Genomic DNA, 13,595 nt, shown 5'->3' with positions numbered 1-13,595 from the left:
GCCCTTTTCTGCATGTCATGGCTCCCCTGTCTGCTGCCCCTACTGAGCACGAGCCTCCTAAAGCTCTCCAAATAAGACTCAATTTTACATAAATCCTTACACTTATCTCTAAATCCGATCGAAAGTACATTTACATTACACTTACTGTAAGTAAACACTGAAATTACTCTTCTTAGCTATTGTAGCTAACTGCATAGGAATCTAAATTTGGGCTAACTACACCATAGCGCCTATTCATCTGTGCATGCCTGTTCGTTCAAATGTGTCAGACTATGGGTCATTGTCGATTTAGTGTGTGTGCTTGCTAGAGAAGTTTCAGCAAAATATATATATATATATATATGCTTGTTTTGCCAGAGTGACATTACCTGGATCTCTTCAACAGAAGTTATTATGACCTGTAGTCAGAATGGCCATTATAAGAGAAAAACAGTGACACCAACCAAGTTTGAAAAATAAGAATTTCCCTTTAATCTTTCATCATGTTCCTCGCACTCTTTACTTCACAGTTCTGTACATCACACAAGCCCTTCATATTGCTGCCTTCTGACACAACACCACTTTCTTCCAACACTTCAGACCCACAGACAGAATGTGTGTCATGAAGGAGGGGTGCTCAGTCCTGGAGGAGCCTGTTTTGTTCCCCTGGATGTCTGGAAGTGGCGACAGGGTCCGGCTGGTAGACTGGCCCCAGGCAGTGCTCTCTCTGACCAGGGCTGGGCGGAGGATGGCTTCTGAGGAGCTTGTCAGTAGTCCATGGGGAATCATGCTCTTTCAGCGAACAGTGAGGGCCAGTGGGGAGCCCCAGGCAATGTCCCACACCGGGGCCACAGAACAATGTTGTGGTGAAACTCTCAGGGTTCAGCAACATCAGAGTTGTGGTCAGCTGGAGAACAGATCCTGCATGACTTGAGCCTGTCTCTTTGTGTGGTTGGGTTTAGTTTTTAAAAACTATAATTTTAAATAGGATTAATAATTCATCTAGCAGTTGGAATTCATTTGTATAGTTTTTGGGGTAGTTGCTGATTAAGGTGTAAACAGTGTAAAGTGCTTTGACCAGTTACATTGAAATTGAGAACGTTTTGTGTCACAGGACTGGTTTTCAAACACTTCTTGATCATTCCAACTAAAATTAAAACAATTATATGAGTCCTGATAACTGCCCTAGGCTGCAATGCTCATTATGCTAAACTATATGGTAAATGGGCTGTACTTGTATGGCGCCTTTCTAGTCTTCTGACCACTCAGAGCACTTCACACACTACATATCGCATTCACCCCATTCACACACTGATGGCAGAACTGCTCATCAGTATAAAGGAACCAATTAATCACTCACACACCGAAGGCACAGCCCTCGGGAGCAATTCGGGGTTCAGTATCTTGGCCAAGGACACTTTGACATGTGGGCTGGGGGAAGCCGGGATTGAGCCGCCAACCTTACGATTGGTGGATGACCCGCTCTACCACTAAACCACAGCCGCCCTTGGGCAGAAAGTGTTGGATAAATTAACAACATACTTTAGGCTTTAGAAAGTTTGTAGTTTCCTCCGATGGAGAACAGCATCTGTGGTCAGCTTGGATTCAGTCTTTTGCAATGGATTCTACTGGTATCCGAGTCGAACACAAGGGATCACAACTCACTTTAAACTACTGCTGCAGCATAATCTACTTCCCTGCTGTCTATCTATATGCTCTGTATGTTCCAGACAATTAATGTTTTGTCAAAATATGATTACAAGAGTGCTCAGGACAAATGGGCAATTGTGAGCACCCAAGGTAAAGTAATCCTGTGAAGTGACCCTATCGGGAGAACAGGGCATAGCAGAGAAAATGGGACTACACCTGTATCCTATATTAAACTTTCTTGGTGTCCCGACAGTCCCTTTTGACAAGGCAGATTTTAGGCAGTGTATCACACCCTGAAACTCCACAGATTGATGCTAAAGATCCTTCAAGAATGCTTCTGTGCCCAATGCACTTTACAAATAGTTGACTTGTCATGGACTAAGTGGAGATTTTAACCTGACGGTGGCTCTATCCACCATATTCCTGCCATAAACTTGCGTGAATTATGGGCGGGGCTTTTGATTATTCCTTTCACTGAACTGAGAGTTAGCAGCTGTAGGTGTCTTCACTTTTCTTAGAGATTTTGGGGAAGTAAGTGATGTGGGAACATAACCTGTAGCATACCACTAACTCTCGCAGATGCCGGCTCAGTGAAAGGAATAACTGGAAGTTGCGTCCATAATACCAAGAATCAAGCTCTGTGGTCCATGAATATGAATACCATAGACCATACCATACTGTGGATCTCAAGTGTCCTTGAGAAAGACGCTGATTCCCTATAAATTCCCGGGCTGCTGTAGTGAAGCACTGAAAAAATGATTGCAAAGGGAGAATTTTCCTGGAAGACTTCATTGTAAAACATTCTTGTTCCTAGTCTTACATCCACATTTATGAAAATGTCTCTATTAACATTTTGAACTGAGTGGAAAGCCAGGCGACCCAGACATTGAGTGAAAAGACTTTTTCCTTGGGGAATATATTAAACATTACATTTCATAACATACATTACATACAATGAGGGACTACACCGTATTACATTACATATATAAGCTTTTTTACTTTTGAGAGACAGATCTCATAACCGATCTAAATTATGTTTGATTCATATTACTTTCAAACTAACTAATATTATACTTATTAGTGTATAACAAAGTAGTGTTATCATAAGAAGACATCAGAGAATCTCACATGTGGTTTGCCTTATTTCCTAAATCAGTGCATATTTCACATTTGCATGGAGGGCTATGAGATAAACAACAGCTACTAGAGAGGAAAGTTTGAAATCTATGCATGAAACTATTACAGCAGCTCGACGCGCTCGCTCTCTGCCCCTGCTTCATCCCACTTTCCATTTAAACTGGTAGCTACACACTGATGCCACTGATAGGCGGTAATTAAATGAGCGAGGCTCGTTCTTTGCCCTGTAAACCAGCTCTCCTGGGCCCAATACTACATGGAAATTCAGCTCTGAGGATCTACTTTCAGATGTCTGCCCGGAAAACACACCCGCTCACAGCCCTCACTGTGTGTGTGAGTGTGTGTGTGTGTGTGTCTGCACTCGTACACGGAAGTGCCGGATTTGGGGAATACATTTGATGAATCTTTTAACCTCAATATTTTCTCCCACAAATGTATGCATATCATGATCTGTGTTTGAGACACGGGTCTGATATTCATGATTTATTTATTTGAATAAAAAAAAAACATCTGGGCATTCATTGGAGAATTTTTGTACGAGTTTCAAAATGTCTTGTGGCTTCAGAAATATCTAATTTTAAGATTATTTCATTAGACATATCCTACATACCAAATATGTATAGACTTTTAAAGTGTTTAATTATAATCAATGTATACATTAATTAATTAAAAAAGCTTAATCAATAAAATTTGCATTATACAATATAGAAATATAAAAACAGTAAGAGAAAATCGATACCACTTAATGTCTGTGTGTTAAGTACAGAGCTGGAGTCAAGACATGCTTAGTCTAGCTCAGTATAAAGACGAAGCAGGGGGAAACAGCTAGCCTGGCTCCAAAGTAAAAAAATGCTTACCAACAACTGTAAAGCTGTCTAATTTTTATGGTGTGTCTAGTTTGTTTAACCTGTGCATTAACAGAAATGGTTTTAGTGGGAGTTAAGTGCTAGGACTATTTCTTGACAAACAGCAATTTATCCATCCGCCCAGTGCCTCTGTGCACAGCGTGTTAGATATGGTCCGGGAGCACGGGGTTTTGTAGGTCTTTGTTAGCGCACGATGGAACTGAACCTGACAACCTCACTTTGTCGACTGTTTTATTTCTTATATTTTTTAAATATAAAATTTTTAAAAATTTATTTTAAAAAATATCTGTCGCTGTTGACAGAGAGTCACAGCTCTGTATTCCTATAGCTCTCAGTAGTAACGACTTCATGAGCTTCTTTAATAATAACATTTTAACTATTAGAGAAAAAAATCATCAAGTCCTGCCCTCAGCCTGTACTGATTTATCTGCAAACACAGGAACCTTAGAAACTGCTGTAAAACCGGATATATACTTAGACTTTTCGCTTTACTCTATCAACCTTCTTCAGCTGACTTCGACGATTAATTCATCTAAGGGTTAGACCCCATTCCAACTAGGCTGCTTAAATCTTACCCTTAGTTAGCACTTCTTTACTGGATATGATTCTGCTCATTAGACTAAACATGTCCCAGGCTGCTCTCTGACTGTGTCTGTCTGCTGTTTGCTGCTGAGCGGCTCGTGTTCAGTGGCTTTATCAGAGCTTTTTCACTGGAAACAGGTTGATGAGAGTGCTGAGAGTGAGCCAGACAGTAAAGGTGTGAACTGTAGAAACCAAAAGAGAGAGCTGAAAGAGGCTAAAACACTTTGTAGAGCTGAGGGGAACTGCAGAGTTGGTGATCATTCTCTGTGGGTTTGTCACTACAAGCGTCCCCTGTCACGTCCAGTTAATATGAAAGTATTTAGAGCAGCTTTAAGATTATTTCAGGCGATATAGTTTTAAAAAGATCGTAATCAGGTAAAGAAAGTGAAATGGCCTCACTTCACCAGCTGTTTCACGCTCCTCTTACAACAAACTACATGTCTTTATCTATCGCCTTCAAATGCTCCCTCTTTCCACTGTGATGGATGGGTAGATGAAGGAGGGAGGAGGAGGAAGTCAGACCCTCCAGGCTCAGGTTTCCCTCCTCCACCTCCTTTTTTCTGCCACAACCCTGCAACCTCGCCTCACCAACGAACCCCGCCCCCCCCACCACCTTCCTTGCCCTCTCTCACCATTATGTCCTCCTCCTCACTCGCCCTGCCCCCTAGATTAGCTTTTTGCACAGGAATGGCCACAAAGAGAGAGCGAGAGAGAGCGGATGTGGCTGGCCCCCTTCCATCTGTCGCTACTCCAGGATCAAATAATAGGATTCTGTCTGAGAGTGGAAGATAATTGCAGCCTGTATTCTGCTCCCTAAGTGTATGATATTAACCCCACGCTCCCCCCTAGCCCTGCAGTAAGAGGCAGATGGTTCCGTGTTTTGATATCTGAGCTAGGGAGAGGGAGGTCAGAGGTCAAGTTGAAGTTCAAATCCAAAGGAGTGCTGTTTCTCTCCCTCCTTTAACCCCCCTGATCCTCGAGTCCCCTCCCCTTCTTCTTCTCCAACGCTGGTGAGAATATGGATGTCATTCAAAAAGGACATTCCCTAAGACCTCTGCTGCTGCTGACCCCTCGCAGCCTGACGGAAGTGAGAGGCAGGTAGCCTTAGCCGAGCGCTAACCCACTTACATACACGACGAGTGGCATGCAAAGGTGTCGGGGGTTTGGGGCAAAGGTGGGAGCGAGGCCCAGAGAGCAGGGTCTGGATTAGGCAATAGATTCAATCGTCAGGCTGCATAGTGTAGCAGAGGTCACGAGCAGCTGGGAAGGGTTAGGGAGAGGGCCATTCATACACATATCCATGTTTTAGAATTCCTGTTTGACTGAGCACAGGATGAGGACATGGCCACGTACTGAAATAGTCCAGGACAGAGTGAAAGTCACAGGGAGAAGGAGTGAGGACAGAAGCCAACGGACAGGATTAAGTTTGTCTGGGCGTCTGAGTGAGATAGTTTATTTATTTTAACTCATTACAGTAGTTGGTTAAAAGATTGTAGGACAATGCAAATTAAAACAAGTACAATCTGAAAAGTGAAGTAATGGAGGAGACGGAGTCTGCTAAGTGGCCACGTCCCCAGACAGATCACTGCGGAGCATCAGGGCCGAGCTGCATGGCCCAACGCATTCGGCTCCATTTTGATGATGGCACCAGCTGATTTCAGCTGTTGGTCACGCAGAAACATATTATTTTGTCTTGGCAACACGGTTTTGAAATTTCTTCATTTGCCTCTGACTGGGTAACAATGTGAGGGTCCACTGTAGGAAATATTTAAAACAAACATCAAGACGCAATGTCATGGTAATGTTATGGGAGATGTGATGGTAACAGTAAGTCTGGTTGCTCCATGCCATGCTGTCACAATATGTGGCCTACGTTTCAAAATAAGGACACCGAAATAAACTAATTGTTTAAATTTAAACTACACCAAACGATCGGTACCGTACAACGGAATCCATGGGGATACCTGGTTTTACATTCCAACGATTTACGGTCCGCTCACCCTATTTGTCCACAGCGCATGCATGGATCAGAGTGCGAGAATGTACATATCAACGGTTGCGGACAGTGCAGATTGGCGTGGAGACCATGCTGAACCCTTAAGGAAATCTCACTTCTCATCACTGAACTTTACAGTACTTTCTACATGTCTTAATAATCAATCCCAGTGACTCTGTCCTGGACATGAGCAGCATTTCTTCCACTTCAATCTCACAGCCAATAAATCTTTTACTTTCTTCGTGCGATAGTTCTGCACGAGTTAGTTCTGCATTTGGAAACTGATCGGCGTCTGTTCAGCCGGGCTGGGACATTTTTCAGCATGTAGGAGCACCTCTCCTGCTCTCAGTCTCGGACACTGTAATCACTGCAATATTATTCCAGTGATACTGTAGTGTAAGGCAATACATTTGATTTTTAGTAAATTGGTAATACTACTACTAGTAATAGTATTTTTGTATTAACTCTGGCAGCAACTAACTATTATTTTCATTATCAACTAAACTGTTGATTATGTTTAAATTCATAAATCAATAGTTTAGACTATAAATTGTCAGAAAAGTTTTAGGCAAAAAATAAAAGGCCCTGCTCTTCCCAAGTGGTCAGACTACCATCCCTTCAGCCAAAAGACAAATTGCATAACTCGCCCCCTTTCTGACCCCACAATCATTTTTATACACACCCTTAATCAGTTATCAATTAATGTTAGACTGTATGTTCACTTACACTCTGGAAAAGAGCAGCAGAGGCTCTGGACCAAAATCCATTTATTAACAACTTATTACGCATTTATTAAAGGATTACCAACATTTTTTCACAACCTAGCAATACAAAACGTGTTCTTATTAATGGCTTATCATTGATCTATAAAGAATTACTAAATTATTTACTAACCATTAAGAAAGCCATTTTATTTACAACTTAACTTGTAGTAGAAAAACTGGAATAAAAAAAACAACAAAAAACAACTGTTATATCTTAAATCTTTATATATATATATATATATATATATATATATATATATATATATATATATAAGTATTTTCATCCTCATTACAACATCATAGGTTTATTTTAATGACGTTAAAAACATTTTGGCATGAAGTCTTAATCTTCGTGAAAACAGATGGACCTAAATAAGACCTTCGTTAAACAAGTCCTCTGGTACGGAGTCATACTAAATCCCATCTGATAATATGCACATTTTTATAGTTGTAATTACAGAAAGGCACCTTTGCCTTATGAAATGATGTAGGCTGTGGACTGTTTAATACACAAATTACAACTGATATTTTACAAGACAAATTATGGTGTGTGAAATTATTTTACAACACCTGAAGACCCCTGAAGTCAATGTCTTGGGAACTGTAACTATGAGCTGTGTGTGTGTGTGTGTGTGTAGGTGGGTAGGAATTTTAGCAAGTGTTTTACTATGATGTATGGGAAGGCTGTACAGTAAAATGAGCTATGAGTGTGTGTTCATCTCTGGATTCGGCTACCACTCATCAGTCCATTTAAAAAGGGCTCCCCTTCAGCCCGTACTCTCTGGCTCTGGCTCTCAGAGGACAGGAAGCAGCAGGCCTCTCTCTAGCTAACCTGCACTCCTCTGCTGCGCCAGACAGCAGACAAGGAGGAAGATGGGTTGGAATAATGGCTCATGTAACAGTCCAGCCGTCTCATCAGCCAAAATCACAGCATGGGGCCGCAACAGAGGAAAGTGAGCCTTCCTCACTAATTAGACACAAACTGCTTGTCCAAATTTAGTTTTAGTGCTGGGTATGGTCACTAGCAAGTATTGTTTTCAAATTGTGACAGGTTAAAAGCCAGGTTATGTCATGATTGTCATGTTTTTTCCTTCATCTTTTACCATAAAATCCTGAAAAACATTGAAGGGGGTCGAATTACTTGTCCTAAAATGGCTCACATTCAGCATAATGTACATTTTTACAGCACTGATTCCATCGGCAATAGAGTCATGTCATACTCACCACTCTGCTGCCCCTCGGTTTCTCCTTTTAGCAGAAATAACTGTTCATTCACATTTTTTCTATCTGTGTTAGGATACTGTCAATGAAACTCAACATTTTCTGTGCAAATGTTTCACAATAAAAGCCTTCCAGTGGTTCAAAGCACATAATCCCTTCCTTTCCCGGCCCAGTATCCCTGGGAATCCCATCCATATTGGATGATTCCACACCTCACCATGTACAGTGCCTTGCGAAAGTATTCGGCCCCCTTGAACTTTGCGACCTTTTGCCACATTTCAGGCTTCAAACATAAAGATATAAAACTGTAATTTTTTGTGAAGAATCAACAACAAGTGGGACACAATCATGAAGTGGAACGAAATTTATTGGATATTTCAAACTTTTTTAACAAATCAAAAACTGAAAAATTGGGCGTGCAAAATTATTCAGCCCCTTTACTTTCAGTGCAGCAAACTCTCTCCAGAAGTTCAGTGAGGATCTCTGAATGATCCAATGTTGACCTAAATGACTAATGATGATAAATAGAATCCACCTGTGTGTAATCTAGTCTCCGTATAAATGCACCTGCACTGTGATAGTCTCAGAGGTCCGTTTAAAGCGCAGAGAGCATCATGAAGAACAAGGAACACACCAGGCAGGTCCGAGATACTGTTGTGGAGAAGTTTAAAGCCGGATTTGGATACAAAAAGATTTCCCAAGCTTTAAACATCCCAAGGAGCACTGTGCAAGCGATAATATTGAAATGGAAGAAATATCAGACCACTGCAAATCTACCAAGACCTGGCCGTCCCTCTAAACTTTCAGCTCATACAAGGAGAAGACTGATCAGAGATGCAGCCAAGAGGCCCATGATCACTCTGGATGAACTGCAGAGATCTACAGCTGAGGTGGGAGACTCTGTCCATAGGACAACAATCAGTCGCATACTGCACAAATCTGGCCTTTATGGAAGAGTAGCAAGAAGAAAGCCATTTCTTAAAGATATCCATAAAAAGTGTCGTTTAACGTTTGCCACAAGCCACCTGGGAGACACACCAAACATGTGGAACAAGGTGCTCTGGTCAGATGAAACCAAAATTGAACTTTTTGGCAACAATGCAAAACGTTATGTTTGGCGTAAAAGCAACACAGCTCATCACCCTGAACACACCATCTCCACTGTCAAACATGGTGGTAGCAGCATCATGGTTTGGGCCTGCTTTTCTTCAGCAGGGACAGGGAAGATGGTTAAAATTGATGGAAAGATGGATGGAGCCAAATACAGGACCATTCTGGATGAAAACCTGATGGAGTCTGCAAAAGACCTGAGACTGGGACGGAGATTTGTCTTCCAACAAGACAATGATCCAAAACATAAAGCAAAATCTACAATGGAATGGTTCAAAAATAAACATATCCAGGTGTTAGAATGGCCAAGTCAAAGTCCAGACCTGAATCCAATCGAGAATCTGTGGAAAGAACTGAAAACTGCTGTTCACAAATGCTCTCCATCCAACCTCACTGAGCTCGAGCTGTTTTGCAAGGAGGAATGGGCAAAAATTTCAGTCTCTCGATGTGCAAAACTGATAGAGACATACCCCAAGCGACTTACAGCTGTAATTGCAGCAAAAGGTGGCGCTACAAAGTATTAACTTAAGGGGGCTGAATAATTTTGCACACCCAATTTTTCAGTTTTTGATTTGTTAAAGTTTGAAATACCCAAAAAAAATTCGTTCCACTTCATGATTGTGTCCCACTTGTTGTTGATTCTTCACAAAAAATTACAGTTTTATATCTTTATGTTTGAAGCCTGAAATGTGGCAAAAGGTCGCAAAGTTTTCCCACAGATCGTGGCACAATTGTGGCATTTATTATCTTCCATACAGACACCATGAGACACACCCACACCAAACATACACTGAAAGCAAGCATTAAATACCCTCCCTACTGCAGGTGATTAGGTGGACAGGACCACTTAGGTGGGACCACAACCATATGAAATAATAAATATTTACATAAAACCAACACCATACAAAATAGAATACAAAGAATCAATATTTTCATAAATACAAATTCCTATCAATAAATCAATAACACAAGCACTCAAAATAATCACATAAATCAGCATTGTTTGTGCGCATGAAACCAGGCGCTATCCAGTTTAAGGACCAGACTATAACTCTCCCCCAGTTGTGTCCTCGCCTGGTGGTAAAAATTGCGATACCGAGAAGCTTCCTTCGGTTTGTGTTCATTTGTTTGAGGGGGAGAGAGCGGTAGTTGAGTGACCTAGAGTGTAATGAGAAGAGGGAGCGCCAGTAGCAAGAAAGTCGGTGAATCAGAGAAATTTATTTTATTTTATTATTTATTTTCTAATTATTTCACACTGGTTACTTTCTGAAGCACAAATATACACGCCCACATCCCCACACACAGCTGCAAAACCCTGCGGCTATCATGACCACAGTGCAACGTTGCCATTACACAATGTGTTCGTAGGGTCATTACTCCCCCTACCTCCCACTGCATTTTCCGTTCTTACAGCACCCCCTCCCCTCTCACTCCACCCATCATCAATCCCACGAGCACCAGCGATTTCACCTTGGCCTCTGCTGTTCCCCCGTCCGTCCACTTTTGGCCGCACGACCCTCCCCATTTCACCTTTCCTTAGGCAGCAAATCTTGTCTGAAATTCAAATCTTTGGCAGCAGACTCTGATCCTCATCCAACACCGGTCCCTTCATTTTCAGCCACCATCTTCACCTGAACCCCCAGCTTCTCCACCTGGACACTGCATCACAACAAGCAATCATTACTTGCTCCTAAAACTCTTTCATCGTACTATCCAGGATGGTGCAGTTTCAAAATCTTCCATACCTCGGTCAGCCTGCCATTTCCCTCCATCGACAAATCTTTAACCAGCTTCATTACTTATCCCACTTAGTTCTCAAAATCAGAACATCCACCATCCAAGCACACCTCAGCAATATCAACTTCTTTATCAAGGACATCCACAGCCACCTCAGTGACATCCAAAGAGCTCATCCTCACTTAGTCCCATGAAAATAACTATGGGGGATTACGAAGCAGAAGTTCATCAAGATGTGCCCCTGGGTTCATGGCCACTCCAGCCCATCATGACTCTAATCGACCCCCATTCATCCCCATGCTATTGACCCCTTTCATCCCCATGCTATTGCCCCCCTTTCATCCCTCGCCTTGACCCCTTTCATCCCTCTCCTTGACCCCTTTCATCCCTCCCCTCAACACCCTTTCAGCCACCATACCAGTCTGCATCAGCGGAATTAACTTGCCTCAGGGGCAACGCATCCAGTCCTGTCCTACTCACACCAGCAGGTCTCCGTAAGACTGAACCACTTTCTATGCCAAAAAGTTTGCACTCTCACTTCAGACCTCCTGGCCCGTTGCATCAGAACGTTTTGCACAGGGTACCTGTCTCCTTACACAAAGTCTTAGAATCCATGTTCCCACTGGCATTCTTTGGCTTTCCGCGCAGCTCAGAGTTCATCGCTTCAACCCTCCATTATATCCATCTAGAACACGCAACTATGTCTGACATTTCCATCCGTTCTTCTGACACTCTAATCTATCACCCCAAATTCAGCAAGACCAACCAGTCTGGTCTACCTCAACCCATCTACCTCTTTCGACTCATACCAAGTCTTCAGGCAGGGAATCCCTGACCACATCATCAAAAATCTTGGCCGCTGTCCTTCTCCAGCACACCTTACCTACATCCACAATGATCTGAACAACATCAGAAACATCCACATATTTCTTTCCATTCCAAGTTTTTTGGGGGGGCTCTATCTGAATCAGAGCACATTAAGAGATGTCTGGTCTACCTCAACCCATCTATCTCTTTCGACTCGTACTCAAGTCCACAGGAACCTACACGCGACTACATAAACTCAAGACTAGCCAGTCAAGCTTCCCCCTCTGTTCGCAACAGAGACAGGTAAAGTGGCCACACGCTTCCGGTTTCGCATCCACTTTCGCCAAATCCTATCCAGATCTGGAATACCCCAGGAGCTACACTCAGGACATTCCTTTTGCATTGGAGCTGCCTCCCCCGTTTCCATCCCCTCATCCCCTCATCCCTTCATCCCACGGCCCTCACCCCCCATCCCTTCATCCCTCCCTATGGACCCTCAATCCATCCCTCCTACATCATCTCCTCCATCCGTAATACACAATAAACTTTTCTAAATCCACATCTTCACTGGCGTGGTCTTTTGTTAGTGAAACTGTATATATCTTACTATCATAAATTAATTAAATTATTTTCTTTTCTTTACTTAACTGTATCTCGTTATCTACCTCTCTGGTCTGTTTCTTGTGCTAATGTACTGTATTGTAAAGTTTTCTTCTTGGGGGATCAGTATGTTGTATCTTATCCTATGAAATAATTTTTGATCTGGACCACCATATTGCAGACTGAAGTTGAGCAGGTCCAACATTAACCGCTGAAAAGTTGTTTGCAGGAAGTGATAAATGACATCAAAAAACTTTAGTTAAAACAGGTTCCAGTTCCTAACTGGTTATTGATTCCCATCTCTACCAGTGACTTATCAGGATGAGAATGTATTAGCAGTGACTGCTATCCAAACAGATTCATGCAGAAACTGCTCTCCAACAGGGGGCATTGCATTTGGTAAAGAAATGCATTATGACTTGTTTAACACTCAAAACAAAGTTTAGGACTGAGCATTTGAGTTTGGACATTGTCACCATCCACTTCATCCTGTATCAAAGTACACAAAAGTTCACAAATGTATACATTTAACCACCAAATACTGGTGTGTCTTGGCACTGATGCATCCCAGTACATCCCAATATACTGTAGCTTGATCTACAGCATTATACCCCAGTACTTAATAGCTTACACGTCAATAAACCCCACTACACCTGAATGTAGAATGAAAAGCAGCAGTGCTCATCATTCAGACTGGAGCAGTGATTTAATGTTGTCCCCAACGAGGAAATAAGAAAGGAAGGTGCAGATTAATCTCCCTCTCTCACACACACAAAACAGCAAACATACAAACACATCAGCTCCACACCCCTCCAGTCATATCAGCAATCTAAAATTTCACTTGCATTCCAATTGAATACAACCTATCATCACAGGCCGGCTTTATCTGCTGTGATATATACTCACAGACTGAGAGAGGACCACGGTGAACCTATTTGTGTTTATGGCTTTGCAGGGAAAGAGATAAATGACCTCCTGTTTTTATTTGGTTTTAATGAAGTAGGGACCGAGGGACGCCTCAGCATCCCCTTCTCTCTCCCCGCCTGTCCTCTTCATCCACCATCATCCCCCTGCTATTCTCCCCCTCCATTCACCGCCTTTTACTTGTTTGTGACCTAGATGCAGGACAGTTAACAAAGGACACAT

The sequence above is a fragment of the Siniperca chuatsi genome, linkage group LG15, assembly GCF_020085105.1.
Source record: "Siniperca chuatsi isolate FFG_IHB_CAS linkage group LG15, ASM2008510v1, whole genome shotgun sequence".
Lineage (NCBI taxonomy): Eukaryota > Metazoa > Chordata > Actinopteri > Centrarchiformes > Sinipercidae > Siniperca > Siniperca chuatsi.
This window is presented reverse-complemented; position numbering follows the sequence as displayed.